The sequence below is a fragment of the Pan troglodytes genome, chromosome 21, assembly GCF_028858775.2.
Source record: "Pan troglodytes isolate AG18354 chromosome 21, NHGRI_mPanTro3-v2.0_pri, whole genome shotgun sequence".
In the NCBI taxonomy this organism is placed as follows: domain Eukaryota; kingdom Metazoa; phylum Chordata; class Mammalia; order Primates; family Hominidae; genus Pan; species Pan troglodytes.
The window spans coordinates 76,477,571-76,498,885 of NC_072419.2; positions in this window are offsets into that span (position 1 = coordinate 76,477,571).

Below are 21,315 nucleotides of genomic sequence, written 5' to 3' on the forward strand. Positions count from 1 at the left end.
CGGTGGACATATTTTCATGTTAATAGAGATGGCAGTGTAGATATTTCCAAGTTTATAAAGATAGCGGTGTCGATATTTCCGTGTTTATACAGATAGCGGTGCAGGTATTTCCATGTTTGTAGATACAGCGGTGTAGATATTTCCATGTTTTTACAGATGGGGGTGTAGATATTTCCATGTTTATACAGATGACTGTGAAGATATTTCCATGTTTTTTACAGATGGCGGTGTAAATATTTCCATGTTACGCAGATAGCGGTGTGGATATTTCCATGTTTATACAGACAGCGATGTAGATATTTCCATGTTTATAGAGATGGCTGTGTAGTTATTTCCATGTTCATACAGATTGCAGTGTAGATATTTCCATGTTTATACAGATAGTGGGGTAGAGATTTCCATGTTTATACAGATGACTGTGTAGGTATTTCCATGTATATACATATGGCGGTGTAGATATTTCCATGTTTAGAGAGATAGCCATGAAGATATTTCCATGTTTATACAGACAGTGGTGTAGACATTTCCATGTTTATAGAGATAGCGGTGTAGATATTTCCATGTTTATAAAGATAGCGGTGTAGATATTTCCATGTTTATGCAGATAGCGGTGTAGATATTTCCATGTTTATACCGATAGCGGTGTTGATATTTCCATGTTTATAGAGACCGCGGTGTAGATATTTCCATGTTTATACAGATAGCGGTGCAGATATTTCCATGTTTGTACAGATGGCGGTGTTGATATTTCCATCTATACACAGATGACCGTGTAGATATTTCCATGTTTATACAGATGGTGGCGCAGATATTTCCATGGTTATGTAGATGGCGGTGTAGATATTTCCATGTTTATACAGATAGCGGTGTAGTTATTTCCATGTTTATATAGATAGCGGTGTAGATATTTCCATGTATGTTACACATGGCTGTGTAGATATTTCCATGTTTATACAGATGGCGGTGTAGATATTTCCATGTTTATACAGATATCTTTGTAAGTATTTCCATGTTTATACAGATGGCGGTGTAGATATTTCAATGTTTCAAGAGATAGCAGTGGAGCTATTTCCATGTTTATACAGATAGCGGTGTAGATATTTCCATGTTTATACTGATCGTGGTGTAGACATTTCCATGTTTAAAGAGATGGCAGTGTAGATATTTCCATGTTCAAAGAGATTGCGGTGTTGATTTTTCCATGTTTATAGAGATAGCGGTGTGGATATTTCCATGTTTATACAGATAGGGGTGTAGATATTTCCCTGTTTATAGAGATGGCTTTGTAGATATTTCCATGTTTATACAGATCACGGTGTAGATATTTCCTTGTTTATACAAATAGCAGTGTAGTTTTTTCCATATTTATACAGATAGTGGTGTAGTTGTTTCCATGTATATACAGATGGCTGTGTAGATATTTCCATGTTTATAGAGATAGCGGAGGAGATATTTCCATGTTTTTACAGATAGCAATGAAAATATTTGAATGTTTATACAGATAGCGGTGTAGATATTTCCATGTTTCTACAGATAGCGGTGGAGATACTTCCATGATTAGACAGATAGCGGTGGAGATATTTCAATGTTTATACAGATGACTGTGTAGATATTTCCATTTGTATACAGATGGCAGTGTAGGTATTTCCATGTTTATACAGATGACTTTGTAGATATTTCCATTTGTATACAGATGGCAGTGTAGGTATTTCCATGTTTATACAGATGGGAGTGTAGATATTTCCATGTTTATAAAGATAGCGGTGTAGATATTTCCATGTTTATGCAGATAGCGGTGGAGATATTTCCATGTTTATATAGATAGCGCTGTAGATATTTGCTTGTTTATACAGATAGCGGTGTAGATATTTCCATGTTTATACAGATAGCGGTGTAGATATTTCCATGTTTATAGAGATAGCGGAGGAGATATTTCCATGTTTTTACAGATAGCAATGTAAATATTTGAATGTTTATACAGATAGCGGTCTAGATATTTCCATGTTTATATAGATAACGGTGTAGTTATTTCCATTTTTATACACATAGCGGTGTAGTTATTTCCATGTTTATACAGATGACTGTGTACATATTTCCATGTTTATACAGATGGCGGTGTAGATATTTCCATGTTTATACAGATAGCGGTCTAAATATTTCCATGTTTATTCAGATAGCGGTGTAGATATTTCCATGTTTATACAGATAGCGGTGTAGATATTTCCATGTATTTACAGATAGCGGTGGACATATTTTCAAGTTTATACAGATAGCGGTGGACATATTTTCATGTTAATAGAGATGGCAGTGTAGATATTTCCAAGTTTATAAAGATAGCGGTGTCGATATTTCCGTGTTTATACAGATAGCGGTGCAGGTATTTCCATGTTTGTAGATACAGCGGTGTAGATATTTCCATGTTTTTACAGATGGGGGTGTAGATATTTCCATGTTTATACAGATGACTGTGAAGATATTTCCATGTTTTTTACAGATGGCGGTGTAAATATTTCCATGTTACGCAGATAGCGGTGTGGATATTTCCATGTTTATACAGACAGCGATGTAGATATTTCCATGTTTATAGAGATGGCTGTGTAGTTATTTCCATGTTCATACAGATTGCAGTGTAGATATTTCCATGTTTATACAGATAGTGGGGTAGAGATTTCCATGTTTATACAGATGACTGTGTAGGTATTTCCATGTATATACATATGGCGGTGTAGATATTTCCATGTTTAGAGAGATAGCCATGAAGATATTTCCATGTTTATACAGACAGTGGTGTAGACATTTCCATGTTTATAGAGATAGCGGTGTAGATATTTCCATGTTTATAAAGATAGCGGTGTAGATATTTCCATGTTTATGCAGATAGCGGTGTAGATATTTCCATGTTTATACCGATAGCGGTGTTGATATTTCCATGTTTATAGAGACCGCGGTGTAGATATTTCCATGTTTATACAGATAGCGGTGCAGATATTTCCATGTTTGTACAGATGGCGGTGTTGATATTTCCATCTATACACAGATGACCGTGTAGATATTTCCATGTTTATACAGATGGTGGCGCAGATATTTCCATGGTTATGTAGATGGCGGTGTAGATATTTCCATGTTTATACAGATAGCGGTGTAGTTATTTCCATGTTTATATAGATAGCGGTGTAGATATTTCCATGTATGTTACACATGGCTGTGTAGATATTTCCATGTTTATACAGATGGCGGTGTAGATATTTCCATGTTTATACAGATATCTTTGTAAGTATTTCCATGTTTATACAGATGGCGGTGTAGATATTTCAATGTTTCAAGAGATAGCAGTGGAGCTATTTCCATGTTTATACAGATAGCGGTGTAGATATTTCCATGTTTATACTGATCGTGGTGTAGACATTTCCATGTTTAAAGAGATGGCAGTGTAGATATTTCCATGTTCAAAGAGATTGCGGTGTTGATTTTTCCATGTTTATAGAGATAGCGGTGTGGATATTTCCATGTTTATACAGATAGGGGTGTAGATATTTCCCTGTTTATAGAGATGGCTTTGTAGATATTTCCATGTTTATACAGATCACGGTGTAGATATTTCCTTGTTTATACAAATAGCAGTGTAGTTTTTTCCATATTTATACAGATAGTGGTGTAGTTGTTTCCATGTATATACAGATGGCTGTGTAGATATTTCCATGTTTATAGAGATAGCGGAGGAGATATTTCCATGTTTTTACAGATAGCAATGAAAATATTTGAATGTTTATACAGATAGCGGTGTAGATATTTCCATGTTTCTACAGATAGCGGTGGAGATACTTCCATGATTAGACAGATAGCGGTGGAGATATTTCAATGTTTATACAGATGACTGTGTAGATATTTCCATTTGTATACAGATGGCAGTGTAGGTATTTCCATGTTTATACAGATGACTTTGTAGATATTTCCATTTGTATACAGATGGCAGTGTAGGTATTTCCATGTTTATACAGATGGGAGTGTAGATATTTCCATGTTTATACAGATTGCTGTGTGGCTATTTTCATGTTTATAGAAATAGCGGTGTAGGTATTTCCATGTTTATAGAGATGGCTGTGTAGATATTTCCGTGTTTATACAGATGACTGTGTAGGTATTTCCATGTATATCCAGAAGGCAGTGTTGATATTTCAATGTTTATAGATATAGCAGTTTAGTTATTTCCATGTTTATACAGATGGCAGTGTAGATATTTCCATGTTTATACAGAAGTCGGTGAAGATATTTCCATGTTTTTAGCGATAGCCATGTAGATATTTCCATGTTTATACAGATAGCGGTGTTGACATTTCCATGTTTATAGAGATAGCGGTGTAGATATTTCCATATTTACAGAGATAGAGGTGTAGATATTTCCATATTTGCACCGATTGCGGTTTACGTATTTCCATGTTTATACAGATAGTGGGGTAGATATTTCCATGTTTATACAGATGACTGTGTAGGTATTTCCATCTTTATACATATGGCGGTGTAGATATTTCCATGTTTAGAGAGATAGCCATGAAGATATTTCCATGTTTATACAGACAGTGGTGTAGACATTTCCATGTTTATAGAGATAGCGGTGTAGATATTTCCATAGTTATACAGATAGCGGTGTAGATATTTCCATGTTTATACAGATAGCGGTGTAGATGTTTCCATGTTTATACAGATAGCGGTGTAGATATATCCATGTTTATACAGATCGTGGTGTATATATTTCCATGTTTATACAGATAGCGGTGTAGATATTTCCATGTTTATACAGATAGCGGTGTAGATATTTCCATGTTTATACAGATAGCGGTGTAGATATATCCATGTATATACAGATTGCGGTGTAGATATTTCCATGTTTACACAGATTGCGGTGTAGATATTTCCATGTTTATAAAGATAGCGGTGTATATATTTCTATGTTTACACAGATAGCGGTGGAAATATTTCCATGTTTATACAGATAACGATGTAAATATTTCCATGTTTATACAGATAGCGGAGAAGATATATCCATGTTTATACAGATAGCAGTGTAGACATTTCCATGTTTATACAGAAAGCGGTGTAGATATTTCCATGTTTATACAGATAGCGGTGGAGATATTTCCATGATTAGAGAGATAGCGGTGGAGATATTTCAATGTTTATACAGATGACTGTGTAGATATTTCCATTTGTATACAGATGGCAGTGTAGATATTTCCATGTTTATACAGATGGCAGTGTAGATATTTGCATGTTTATACAGATTGCTGTGTGGCTTTTTTCATGTTGATAGAAATAGCGATGTAGGTATTTCCATGTTTATAGAGATGGCTGTGTAGATATTTCCATGTTTACACAGATGACTGTGTAGGTATTCCCATGTATATCCAGAAGGCAGTGTTGATATTTCAATGTTTATAGAGATAGCAGTTTAGTTATTTCCATGTTTATACAGATGGCAGTGTAGATATTTCCATGTTTATACAGAAGGCGGTGAAGATATTTCCATGTTTTTAGGGATAGCCATGTAGATATTTCCATGTTTATACAGATAGCGGTGTTGACATTTCCATGTTTATAGAGATAGCGGTGTAGATATTTCCATATTTATGCAGATAACGGAGTATATATTTCCATGTTTATACAGATAGCAGTGTAGATATTAACATGTTTATACAGATAGCGGTGTAGATATATCCATGTTTATACAGATTGTGGTGTAGATATTTCCATGTTTATACAGATAGCGGTGTAGATATTTCCAGGTTTATACAGATAGTGGTGTAGATATTTCCATGTTTACAGAGACAGAGGTGTAGATATTTCCATATTCACACAGATTGCTGTGTACATATTTCCATATTTAAACCGACATCCCTGAAGATATTCCCATGTTTACACAGATACTGTTGTAGATGTTTCCATGTTTATAGTGATTGCAGTGTAGATATTTCCATGTTTATAAAGATAGCGGTGTAGATATTTCCATGTTTATGCAGATAGCGGTGGAGATATTTCCATGTTTATATAGATAGCGCTGTAGATATTTGCTTGTTTATACAGATAGCGGTGTAGATATTTCCATGTTTATACAGATAGCGGTGTAGATATTTCCATGTTTATAGAGATAGCGGAGGAGATATTTCCATGTTTTTACAGATAGCAATGTAAATATTTGAATGTTTATACAGATAGCGGTCTAGATATTTCCATGTTTATATAGATAACGGTGTAGTTATTTCCATTTTTATACACATAGCGGTGTAGTTATTTCCATGTTTATACAGATGACTGTGTACATATTTCCATGTTTATACAGATGGCGGTGTAGATATTTCCATGTTTATACAGATAGCGGTCTAAATATTTCCATGTTTATTCAGATAGCGGTGTAGATATTTCCATGTTTATACAGATAGCGGTGTAGATATTTCCATGTATTTACAGATAGCGGTGGACATATTTTCAAGTTTATACAGATAGCGGTGGACATATTTTCATGTTTATAGAGATGGCAGTGTAGATATTTCCAAGTTTATAAAGATAGCGGTGTCGATATTTCCGTGTTTATACAGATAGCGGTGCAGGTATTTCCATGTTTGTAGAGACAGCGGTGTAGATATTTCCATGTTTTTACAGATGGGGGTGTAGATATTTCCATGTTTATACAGATGACTGTGAAGATATTTCCATGTTTTTTACAGATGGCGGTGTAAATATTTCCATGTTACGCAGATAGCGGTGTGGATATTTCCATGTTTATACAGACAGCGATGTAGATATTTCCATGTTTATAGAGATGGCTGTGTAGTTATTTCCATGTTCATACAGATTGCAGTGTAGATATTTCCATGTTTATACAGATAGTGGGGTAGAGATTTCCATGTTTATACAGATGACTGTGTAGGTATTTCCATGTATATACATATGGCGGTGTAGATATTTCCATGTTTAGAGAGATAGCCATGAAGATATTTCCATGTTTATACAGACAGTGGTGTAGACATTTCCATGTTTATAGAGATAGCGGTGTAGATATTTCCATGTTTATAAAGATAGCGGTGTAGATATTTCCATGTTTATGCAGATAGCGGTGTAGATATTTCCATGTTTATACCGATAGCGGTGTTGATATTTCCATGTTTATAGAGACCGCGGTGTAGATATTTCCATGTTTATACAGATAGCGGTGCAGATATTTCCATGTTTGTACAGATGGCGGTGTTGATATTTCCATCTATACACAGATGACCGTGTAGATATTTCCATGTTTATACAGATGGTGGCGCAGATATTTCCATGGTTATGTAGATGGCGGTGTAGATATTTCCATGTTTATACAGATAGCGGTGTAGTTATTTCCATGTTTATATAGATAGCGGTGTAGATATTTCCATGTATGTTACACATGGCTGTGTAGATATTTCCATGTTTATACAGATGGCGGTGTAGATATTTCCATGTTTATACAGATAACTTTGTAAGTATTTCCATGTTTATACAGATGGCGGTGTAGATATTTCAATGTTTCAAGAGATAGCAGTGGAGCTATTTCCATGTTTATACAGATAGCGGTGTAGATATTTCCATGTTTATACTGATCGTGGTGTAGACATTTCCATGTTTAAAGAGATGGCAGTGTAGATATTTCCATGTTCAAAGAGATTGCGGTGTTGATTTTTCCATGTTTATAGAGATAGCGGTGTGGATATTTCCATGTTTATACAGATAGGGGTGTAGATATTTCCCTGTTTATAGAGATGGCTTTGTAGATATTTCCATGTTTATACAGATCACGGTGTAGATATTTCCTTGTTTATACAAATAGCAGTGTAGTTTTTTCCATATTTATACAGATAGTGGTGTAGTTGTTTCCATGTATATACAGATGGCTGTGTAGATATTTCCATGTTTATACAGATGGCTGTGTAGATATTTCCATGTTTATAGAGATAGCGGAGGAGATATTTCCATGTTTTTACAGATAGCAATGAAAATATTTGAATGTTTATACAGATAGCGGTGTAGATATTTCCATGTTTCTACAGATAGCGGTGGAGATACTTCCATGATTAGACAGATAGCGGTGGAGATATTTCAATGTTTATACAGATGACTGTGTAGATATTTCCATTTGTATACAGATGGCAGTGTAGGTATTTCCATGTTTATACAGATGGGAGTGTAGATATTTCCATGTTTATACAGATTGCTGTGTGGCTATTTTCATGTTTATAGAAATAGCGGTGTAGGTATTTCCATGTTTATAGAAATAGCGGTGTAGGTATTTCCATGTTTATAGAGATGGCTGTGTAGATATTTCCGTGTTTATACAGATGACTGTGTAGGTATTTCCATGTATATCCAGAAGGCAGTGTTGATATTTCAATGTTTATAGATATAGCAGTTTAGTTATTTCCATGTTTATACAGATGGCAGTGTAGATATTTCCATGTTTATACAGAAGTCGGTGAAGATATTTCCATGTTTTTAGCGATAGCCATGTAGATATTTCCATGTTTATACAGATAGCGGTGTTGACATTTCCATGTTTATAGAGATAGCGGTGTAGATATTTCCATATTTACAGAGATAGATGTGTAGATATTTCCATATTTGCACCGATTGCGGTTTACGTATTTCCACGTTTATAGAGATAGTGGTGTAGATATTTCCATGTTTATACAGATAGTGGTGTAGGTATTTCCATGTTTATTCAGATAGCGGTGTAGATATTTCCATGTTTATACAGATAGCGGTGTAGATATATCCATGTATATAGAGATTGCGGTGTAGATATATCCATGTTTACACAGATTGCGGTGTAGATATTTCCATATTTATGCAGATAGCGGAGTAGATATTCCATGTTTATACAGATAGCAGTGTAGATATTAACATGTTTATACAGATAGCGGTGTAGATATATCCATGTTTATATAGATTGTGGTGTAGATATTTCCATGTTTATACAGATAGCGGTGTAGATATTTCCAGGTTTATACAGATAGTGGTGTTGATATTTCCATGTTTACAGAGACAGAGGTGTAGATATTTCCATATTCACACAGATTGCTGTGTACATATTTCCATATTTAAACCGACAGCTCTGAAGATATTCCCATGTTTACACAGATACTGTTGTAGATGTTTCCATGTTTATAGAGATTGCAGTGTAGATATTTCCATGTTTATAAAGATAGCGGTGTAGATATTTCCATGTTTATGCAGATAGCGTTGGAGATATTTCCATGTTTATATAGATAGCGCTGTAGATATTTGCTTGTTTATACAGATAGCGGTGTAGATATTTCCATGTTTATACAGATAGCGGTGTAGATATTTCCATGTTTATAGAGATAGCGGAGGAGATATTTCCATGTTTTTGCAGATAGCAATGAAAATATTTGAATGTTTATACAGATAGCGGTCTAGATATTTCCATGTTTATATAGATAACGGTGTAGATATTTCCATTTTTATACACATAGCGGTGTAGTTATTTCCAGGTTTATACAGATGACTGTGTACATATTTCCATGTTTATACAGATGGCGGTGTAGATATTTCCATGTTTATACAGATAGCGTTCTAGATATTTCCATGTTTATACAGATAGCGGTGTAGATATTTCCATGTTTATACAGATAGCGGTGTAGATATTTCCATGTATATACAGATAGCGGTGGACATATTTTCAAGTTTATACAGATAGCGGTGGACATATTTTCATGTTTATAGAGATGGCAGTGTAGATATTTCCAAGTTTATAAAGATAGCGGTGTCGATATTTCCGTGTTTATACAGATAGCGGTGCAGGTATTTCCATGTTTGTAGAGACAGCGGTGTAGATATTTCCATGTTTTTACAGATGGGGGTGTAGATATTTCCATGTTTATACAGATGACTGTGAAGATATTTCCATGTTTTTTACAGATGGCGGTGTAAATATTTCCATGTTACGCAGATAGCGGTGTGGATATTTCCATGTTTATACAGACAGCGATGTAGATATTTCCATGTTTATAGAGATGGCTGTGTAGTTATTTCCATGTTTATACAGATTGCAGTGTAGATATTTCCATGTTTATACAGATAGTGGGGTAGATATTTCCATGTTTATACAGATGACTGTGTAGGTATTTCCATCTTTATACATATGGCGGTGTAGATATTTCCATGTTTAGAGAGACAGCCATGAAGATATTTCCATGTTTATACAGACAGTGGTGTAGACATTTCCATGTTTATAGAGATAGCGGTGTAGATATTTCCATAGTTATACAGATAGCGTTGTAGATATTTCCATGTTTATAGAGATAGCGGTGTAGATGTTTCCATGTTTATACAGATAGCGGTGTAGATATATCCATGTTTATACAGATCGTGGTGTATATATTTCCATGTTTATACAGATAGCGGTGTAGATATTTCCATGTTTATACAGATAGCGGTGTAGATATTTCCATGTTTATACAGATAGCGGTGTAGATATATCCATGTATATACAGATTGCGGTGTAGATATTTCCATGTTTACACAGATTGCGGTGTAGATATTTCCATGTTTATAAAGATAGCGGTGTAGATATTTCTATGTTTACACAGATAGCGGTGGAAATATTTCCATGTTTATACAGATAACGCTGTAAATATTTCCATGTTTATACAGATAGCGGAGAAGATATATCCATGTTTATACAGATAGCAGTGTAGACATTTCCATGTTTATACAGATAGCGGTGTAGATATTTCCATGTTTATACAGATAGCGGTGGAGATATTTCCATGATTAGACAGATAGCGGTGGAGATATTTCAATGTTTATACAGATGACTGTGTAGATATTTCCATTTGTATACAGATGGCAGTGTAGATATTTCCATGTTTATACAGATGGCAGTGTAGATATTTCCATGTTTATACAGATTGCTGTGTGGCTATTTTCATGTTTATAGAAATAGCGATGTAGGTATTTCCATGTTTATAGAGATGGCTGTGTAGATATTTCCATGTTTACACAGATGACTGTGTAGGTATTTCCATGTATATCCTGAAGGCAGTGTTGATATTTCAATGTTTATAGAGATAGCAGTTTAGTTATTTCCATGTTTATACAGATGGCAGTGTAGATATTTCCATGTTTATACAGAAGGCGGTGAAGATATTTCCATGTTTTTAGGGATAGCCATGTAGATATTTCCATGTTTATACAGATAGCGGTGTTGACATTTCCATGTTTGTAGAGATAGCGGTGTAGATATTTCCATATTTATGCAGATAGCGGAGTAGATATTTCCATGTTTATACAGATAGCAGTGTAGATATTAACATGTTGATACAGATAGCGGTGTAGATATATCCATGTTTATACAGATTGTGGTGTAGATATTTCCATGTTTATACAGATAGCGGTGTAGATATTTCCAGGTTTATACAGATAGTGGTGTAGATATTTCCATGTTTACAGAGACAGAGGTGTAGATATTTCCATATTCACACAGATTGCTGTGTACATATTTCCATATTTAAACCGACAGCTCTGAAGATATTCCCATGTTTACACAGATACTGTTGTAGATGTTTCCATGTTTATAGAGATTGCAGTGTAGATATTTCCATGTTTATAAAGATAGCGGTGTAGATATTTCCATGTTTATGCAGATAGCGGTGGAGATATTTCCATGTTTATATAGATAGCGCTGTAGATATTTGCTTGTTTATACAGACAGCGGTGTAGATATTTCCATGTTTATACAGATAGTGGTGTAGATATTTCCATGTTTGTAGAGATAGCGGAGGAGATATTTCCATGTTTTTACAGATAGCAATGTAAATATTTGAATGTTTATACAGATAGCGGTCTAGATATTTCCATGTTTATAGATAACGGTGTAGATATTTCCATTTTTATACACATTGCGGTGTAGTTATTTCCATGTTTATACAGATGACTGTGTACATATTTCCATGTTTATACAGATGGTGGTGTAGATATTTCCATGTTTCTACAGATAGCGGTCTAGATATTTCCATGTTTATACAGATAGCGGTGTAGATATTTCCATGTTTCTACAGATAGCGGTGTAGATATTTCCATGTTTATACATATAGCGGTGGACATATTTTCAAGTTTATACAGATAGCGGTGGACATATTTTCATGTTTATAGAGATGGCAGTGTAGATATTTCCAAGTTTATAAAGATAGCGGTGTCGATATTTCCGTGTTTATACAGATAGCGGTGCAGGTATTTCCATGTTTGTAGAGACAGCGGTGTAGATATTTCCATGTTTTTACAGATGGGGGTGTAGATATTTCCATGTTTATACAGATGACTGTGTAGATATTTCCATGTTTTTTACAGATGGCGGTGTAAATATTTCCATGTTACGCAGATAGCGGTGTGGATATTTCCATGTTTATACAGACAGCGATGTGGATATTTCCATGTTTATAGAGATGGCTGTGTAGATATTTCCATGTTTAAACAGATTGCAGTGTAGATATTTCCATGTTTATACAGATAGTGGGGTAGATATTTCCATGTTTATACAGATGACTGTGTAGGTATTTCCATGTTTATACATATGGCGGTGTAGATATTTCCATGTTTAGAGAGATAGCCATGAAGATATTTCCATGTTTATACAGACAGTGGTGTAGACATTTCCATGTTTATAGAGATAGCGGTGTAGATATTTCCATAGTTATACAGATAGCGGTGTAGATATTTCCATGTTTATATAGATAGCGGTGTAGATGTTTCCATGTTTATACAGATAGCGGTGTAGATATATCCATGTTTATACAGATCGTGGTGTATATATTTCCATGTTTATACAGATAGCGGTGTAGATATTTCCATGTTTATACAGATAGCGGTGTAGATATTTCCATGTTTATACAGATAGCGGTGTAGATATATCCATGTATATACAGATTGCGGTGTAGATATTTCCATGTTTACACAGATTGCGGTGTAGATATTTCCATGTTTATAAAGATAGCGGTGTATATATTTCTATGTTTACACAGATAGCGGTGGAAATATTTCCATGTTTATACAGATAACGATGTAAATATTTCCATGTTTATACAGATAGCGGAGAAGATATATCCATGTTTATACAGATAGCAGTGTAGACATTTCCATGTTTATACAGATAGCGGTGTAGATATTTCCATGTTTATACAGATAGCGGTGGAGATATTTCCATGATTAGACAGATAGCGGTGGAGATATTTCAATGTTTATACAGATGACTGTGTAGATATTTCCATTTGTATACAGATGGCAGTGTAGATATTTCCATGTTTATACAGATTGCTGTGTGGCTATTTTCATGTTTATAGAAATAGCGATGTAGGTATTTCCATGTTTATAGAGATGGCTGTGTAGATATTTCCATGTTTACACAGATGACTGTGTAGGTATTTCCATGTATATCCTGAAGGCAGTGTTGATATTTCAATGTTTATAGAGATAGCAGTTTAGTTATTTCCATGTTTATACAGGTGGCAGTGTAGATATTTCCATGTTTATACAGAAGGCGGTGAAGATATTTCCATGTTTTTAGGGATAGCCATGTAGATATTTCCATGTTTATACAGATAGCGGTGTTGACATTCCATGTTTGTAGAGATAGCGGTGTAGATATTTCCATATTTATGCAGATAGCGGAGTAGATATTTCCATGTTTATACAGATAGCAGTGTAGATATTAACATGTTGATACAGATAGCGGTGTAGATATATCCATGTTTATACAGATTGTGGTGTAGATATTTCCATGTTTATACAGATAGCGGTGTAGATATTTCCAGGTTTATACAGATAGTGGTGTAGATATTTCCATGTTTACAGAGACAGAGGTGTAGATATTTCCATATTCACACAGATTGCTGTGTACATATTTCCATATTTAAACCGACAGCTCTGAAGATATTCCCATGTTTACACAGATACTGTTGTAGATGTTTCCATGTTTATAGAGATTGCAGTGTAGATATTTCCATGTTTATAAAGATAGCGGTGTAGATATTTCCATGTTTATGCAGATAGCGGTGGAGATATTTCCATGTTTATATAGATAGCGCTGTAGATATTTGCTTGTTTATACAGACAGCGGTGTAGATATTTCCATGTTTATACAGATAGCGGTGTAGATATTTCCATGTTTGTAGAGATAGCGGAGGAGATATTTCCATGTTTTTACAGATAGCAATGTAAATATTTGAATGTTTATACAGATAGCGGTCTAGATATTTCCATGTTTATATAGATAACGGTGTAGATATTTCCATTTTTATACACATTGCGGTGTAGTTATTTCCATGTTTATACAGATGACTGTGTACATATTTCCATGTTTATACAGATGGCGGTGTAGATATTTCCATGTTTCTACAGATAGCGGTCTAGATATTTCCATGTTTATACAGATAGCGGTGTAGATATTTCCATGTTTCTACAGATAGCGGTGTAGATATTTCCATGTTTATACATATAGCGGTGGACATATTTTCAAGTTTATACAGATAGCGGTGGACATATTTTCATGTTTATAGAGATGGCAGTGTAGATATTTCCAAGTTTATAAAGATAGCGGTGTCGATATTTCCGTGTTTATACAGATAGCGGTGCAGGTATTTCCATGTTTGTAGAGACAGCGGTGTAGAGATTTCCATGTTTTTACAGATGGGGGTGTAGATATTTCCATGTTTATACAGATGACTGTGTAGATATTTCCATGTTTTTTACAGATGGCGGTGTAAATATTTCCATGTTACGCAGATAGCGGTGTGGATATTTCCATGTTTATACAGACAGCGATGTGGATATTTCCATGTTTATAGAGATGGCTGTGTAGATATTTCCATGTTTAAACAGATTGCAGTGTAGATATTTCCATGTTTATACAGATAGTGGGGTAGATATTTCCATGTTTATACAGATGACTGTGTAGGTATTTCCATCTTTATACATATGTTGGTGTAGATATTTCCATGTTTAGAGAGATAGCCATGAAGATATTTCCATGTTTATACAGACAGTGGTGTAGACATTTCCATGTTTATAGAGATAGCGGTGTAGATATTTCCATAGTTATACAGATAGCGGTGTAGATATTTCCATGTTTATACAGATAGCGGTGTAGATGTTTCCATGTTTATACAGATAGCGGTGTAGATATATCCATGTTTATACAGATCGTGGTGTATATATTTCCATGTTTATACAGATAGCGGTGTAGATGTTTCCATGTTTATACAGATAGCGGTGTAGATATTTCCATGTTTATACAGATAGCGGTGTAGATATATCCATGTATATACAGATTGCGGTGTAGATATTTCCATGTTTACACAGATTGCGGTGTAGATATTTCCATGTTTATAAAGATAGCGGTGTATATATTTCTATGTTTACACAGATAGCGGTGGAAATATTTCCATGTTTATACAGATAACGATGTAAATATTTCCATGTTTATACAGATAGCGGAGAAGATATATCCATGTTTATACAGATAGCAGTGTAGACATTTCCATGTTTATACAGATAGCGGTGTAGATATTTCCATGTTTATACAGATAGCGGTGGAGATATTTCCATGATTAGACAGATAGCGGTGGAGATATTTCAATGTTTATACAGATGACTGTGTAGATATTTCCATTTGTATACAGATGGCAGTGTAGATATTTCCATGTTTATACAGATGGCAGTGTAGATATTTGCATGTTTATACAGATTGCTGTGTGGCTATTTTCATGTTGATAGAAATAGCGATGTAGGTATTTCCATGTTTATAGAGATGGCTGTGTAGATATTTCCATGTTTACACAGATGACTGTGTGGGTATTCCCATGTATATCCAGAAGGCAGTGTTGATATTTCAATGTTTATAGAGATAGCAGTTTAGTTATTTCCATGTTTATACAGATGGCAGTGTAGATATTTCCATGTTTATACAGAAGGCGGTGAAGATATTTCCATGTTTTTAGGGATAGCCATGTAGATATTTCCATGTTTATACAGATAGCGGTGTTGACATTTCCATGTTTATAGAGATAGCGGTGTAGATATTTCCATATTTATGCAGATAACGGAGTATATATTTCCATGTTTATACAGATAGCAGTGTAGATATTAACATGTTTATACAGATAGCGGTGTAGATATATCCATGTTTATACAGATTGTGGTGTAGATATTTCCATGTTTATACAGATAGCGGTGTAGATATTTCCAGGTTTATACAGATAGTGGTGTAGATATTTCCATGTTTACAGAGACAGAGGTGTAGATATTTCCATATTCACACAGATTGCTGTGTACATATTTCCATATTGAAACCGACATCTCTGAAGATATTCCCATGTTTACACAGATACTGTTGTAGATGTTTCCATGTTTATAGAGATTGCAGTGTAGATATTTCCATGTTTATAAAGATAGCGGTGTAGATATTTCCATGTTTATGCAGATAGCGGTGGAGATATTTCCATGTTTATATAGATAGCGCTGTAGATATTTGCTTGTTTATACAGATAGCGGTGTAGATATTTCCATGTTTATACAGATAGCGGTGTAGATATTTCCATGTTTATAGAGATAGCGGAGGAGATATTTCCATGTTTTTACAGATAGCAATGTAAATATTTGAATGTTTATACAGATAGCGGTCTAGATATTTCCATGTTTTTATAGATAACGGTGTAGTTATTTCCATTTTTATACACATAGCGGTGTAGTTATTTCCATGTTTATACAGATGACTGTGTAAATATTTCCATGTTTATACAGATGGCGGTGTAGATATTTCCATGTTTATACAGATAGCTTTCTAAATATTTCCATGTTTATTCAGATAGCGGTGTAGATATTTCCATGTTTATACAGATAGCGGTGTAGATATTTCCATGTATTTACAGATAGCGGTGGACATATTTTCAAGTTTATACAGATAGCGGTGGACATATTTTCATGTTTATAGAGATGGCAGTGTAGATATTTCCAAGTTTATAAAGATAGCGGTGTCGATATTTCCGTGTTTATACAGATAGCGGTGCAGGTATTTCCATGTTTGTAGATACAGCGGTGTAGATATTTCCATGTTTTTACAGATGGGGGTGTAGATATTTCCATGTTTATACAGATGACTGTGAAGTTATTTCCATGTTTTTTACAGATGGCGGTGTAAATATTTCCATGTTACGCAGATAGCGGTGTGGATATTTCCATGTTTATACAGACAGCGATGTAGATATTTCCATGTTTATAGAGATGGCTGTGTAGTTATTTCCATGTTCATACAGATTGCAGTGTAGATATTTCCATGTTTATACAGATAGTGGGGTAGAGATTTCCATGTTTATACAGATGACTGTGTAGGTATTTCCATGTATATACATATGGCGGTGTAGATATTTCCATGTTTAGAGAGATAGCCATGAAGATATTTCCATGTTTATACAGACAGTGGTGTAGACATTTCCATGTTTATAGAGATAGCGGTGTAGATATTTCCATGTTTATAAAGATAGCGGTGTAGATATTTCCATGTTTATGCAGATAGCGGTGTAGATATTTCCATGTTTATACCGATAGCGGTGTTGATATTTCCATGTTTATAGAGACCGCGGTGTAGATATTTCCATGTTTATACAGATAGCGGTGCAGATATTTCCATGTTTGTACAGATGGCGGTGTTGATATTTCCATCTATACACAGATGACCGTGTAGATATTTCCATGTTTATACAGATGGTGGCGCAGATATTTCCATGGTTATGTAGATGGCGGTGTAGATATTTCCATGTTTATACAGATAGCGGTGTAGTTATTTCCATGTTTATATAGATAGCGGTGTAGATATTTCCATGTATGTTACACATGGCTGTGTAGATATTTCCATGTTTATACAGATGGCGGTGTAGATATTTCCATGTTTATACAGATAACTTTGTAAGTATTTCCATGTTTATACAGATGGCGGTGTAGATATTTCAATGTTTCGAGAGATAGCAGTGGAGCTATTTCCATGTTTATACAGATAGCGGTGTAGATATTTCCATGTTTATACTGATCGTGGTGTAGACATTTCCATGTTTAAAGAGATGGCAGTGTAGATATTTCCATGTTCAAAGAGATTGCGGTGTTGATTTTTCCATGTTTATAGAGATAGCGGTGTGGATATTTCCATGTTTATACAGATAGGGGTGTAGATATTTCCCTGTTTATAGAGATGGCTTTGTAGATATTTCCATGTTTATACAGATCACGGTGTAGATATTTCCTTGTTTATACAAATAGCAGTGTAGTTTTTTCCATATTTATACAGATAGTGGTGTAGTTATTTCCATGTATATACAGATGGCTGTGTAGATATTTCCATGTTTATACAGATGGCTGTGTAGATATTTCCATGTTTATAGAGATAGCGGAGGAGATATTTCCATGTTTTTACAGATAGCAATGAAAATATTTGAATGTTTATACAGATAGCGGTGTAGATATTTCCATGTTTATACAGATAGCGGTGGAGATACTTCCATGATTAGACAGATAGCGGTGGAGATATTTCAATGTTTATACAGATGACTGTGTAGATATTTCCATTTGTATACAGATGGCAGTGTAGATATTTCCATGTTTATACAGATGGCAGTGTAGATATTTCCATGTTTATACAGATTGCTGTGTGGCTATTTTCATGTTTATAGAAATAGCGGTGTAGATATTTCCATGTTTATACAGATAGCGGTGTAGATGTTTCCATGTTTATACAGATAGCGGTGTAGATATATCCATGTTTATACAGATCGTGGTGTATATATTTCCATGTTTATACAGATAGCGGTGTAGATATTTCCATATTTACAGAGATAGAGGTGTGGATATTTCCATATTTGCACCGATTTCGGTTTACATATTTCCAAGTTTCTACAGATAGTCGTGTAGATATTTCCATGTTTATAAAGATAGCGGTGTAGATATTTCGATGTTTATACAGATAGCGGTGTAGATATTTCCATGTTTATACAGATAGCGGTGTAGATAAATCCATGTTTACACAGATTGCTGTGTAGATATTTCCATGTTTATAAAGATAGCGGTGTAGATATTTCTATGCTTACACAGATTGCGGTGGAAATATTTCCATGTTTATACAGATAGCGATGTAAATATTCCCATGTTTATACAGATAGCGGAGTAGATATATCCATGTTTATACAGATAGCGGTGTAGACATTTCCATGTTTATACAGATAGCGGTGTAGATATTTCCATGTTTATACAGATAGCGGTGGAGATACTTCCATGATTAGACAGATAGCGGTGGAGATATTTCAATGTTTATACAGATGACTGTGTATATATTTCCATTTGTATACAGATGGCAGTTTAGATATTTCCATGTTTATACAGATGGCAGTGTAGATATTTCCATATTTATACAGATTGCTGTGTGGCTATTTTCATGTTTATAGAAATAGCGGTGTAGGTATTTCCATGTTTATAGAGATGGCTGTGTGGATATTTCCGTGTTTATACAGATGACTGTGTAGGTATTTCCATGTATATCCAGAAGGCAGTGTTGATATTTCAATGTTTATAGAGATAGCAGTTTAGTTATTTCAATGTTTATACAGATGGCAGTGTAGATATTTCCATGTTTATACAGAAGTCGGTGAAGATATTTCCATGTTTTTAGGGATAGCCATGTAGATATTTCCATGTTTATACAGATAGCGGTGTTGACATTTCCATGTTTATAGAGATAGCGGTGTAGATATTTCCATATTTACAGAGATAGAGGTGTAGATATTTCCATATTTGCACCGATTGCGGTTTACGTATTTCCACGTTTATACAGATAGTGGTGTAGATATTTCCATGTTTATACAGATAGCGGTGTAGGTATTTCCATGTTTATACAGATAGCGGTGTAGATATTTCCATGTTTATAAAGATAGCGGTGTAGATATATCCATGTATATAGAGATTGCGGTGTAGATACATCCATGTTTACACAGATTGCGGTGTAGATATTTCCATGTTTATAAAGATAGCGGTGTAGATATTTCTATGTTTACACAGATTGCGGTGGAAATATTTCCATGTTTATACAGATAGCGATGTAAATATTTCCATGTTTATACAGATAGCGGAGTAGATATATCCATGTTTATACAGATAGCAGTGTAGATATTTCCATGTTTATACAGATAGCGGTGTAGATATTTCCATGTTTATACAGATAGCGGTGGAGATATTTCCATGATTAGACAGATAGCGGTGGAGATATTTCAATGTTTATACAGATGACTGTGTAGATATTTCCATTTGTATACAGATGGCAGTGTAGATATTTCCATGTTTATACTGATGGCAGTGTATATATTTCCATGTTTATACAGATTGCTGTGTGGCTATTTTCATGTTTATAGAAATAGCGATGTAGGTATTTCCATGTTTATAGAGATGGCTGTGTAGGTATTTCCATGTTTACACAGATGACTGTGTAGGTATTTCCATGTATATCCAGAAGGCAGTGTTGATATTTCAATGTTTATAGAGATAGCAGTTTAGTTATTTCCATGTTTATACAGATGGCAGTGTAGATATTTCCATGTTTATACAGAAGGCGGTGAAGATATTTCCATGTTTTCAGGGATAGCCATGTAGATATTTCTATGTTTATACAGATAGCGGTGTTGACATTTCCATGTTTATAGAGATAGCGGTGTAGATATTTCCATATTGATGCAGATAGCGGAGTAGATATTTCCATGTTTATACAGATAGCAGTGTAGATATTAACATGTTTATACAGATAGCGGTGTAGATATATCCATGTTTATACAGATTGTGGTGTAGATATTTCCATGTTTATACAGATAGCGGTTTAGATATTTCCAGGTTTATACAGATAGTGGTGTTGATATTTCCATGTTTACAGAGACAGAGGTGTAGATATTTCCATATTCACACAGATTGCTGTGTACATATTTCCATATTTAAACCGACAGCTCTGAAGATATTCCCATGTTTACACAGATACTGTTGTAGATGTTTCCATGTTTATAGAGATTGCAGTGTAGATATTTCCATGTTTATAAAGATAGCGGTGTAGATATTTCCATGTTTATGCAGATAGCGGTGTAGATATTTCCATGTTTATACCGATAGCGGTGTTGATATTTCCATGTTTATAGAGACCGCGGTGTAGATATTTCCATGTTTATACAGATAGCGGTGCAGATATTTCCATGTTTGTACAGATGGCGG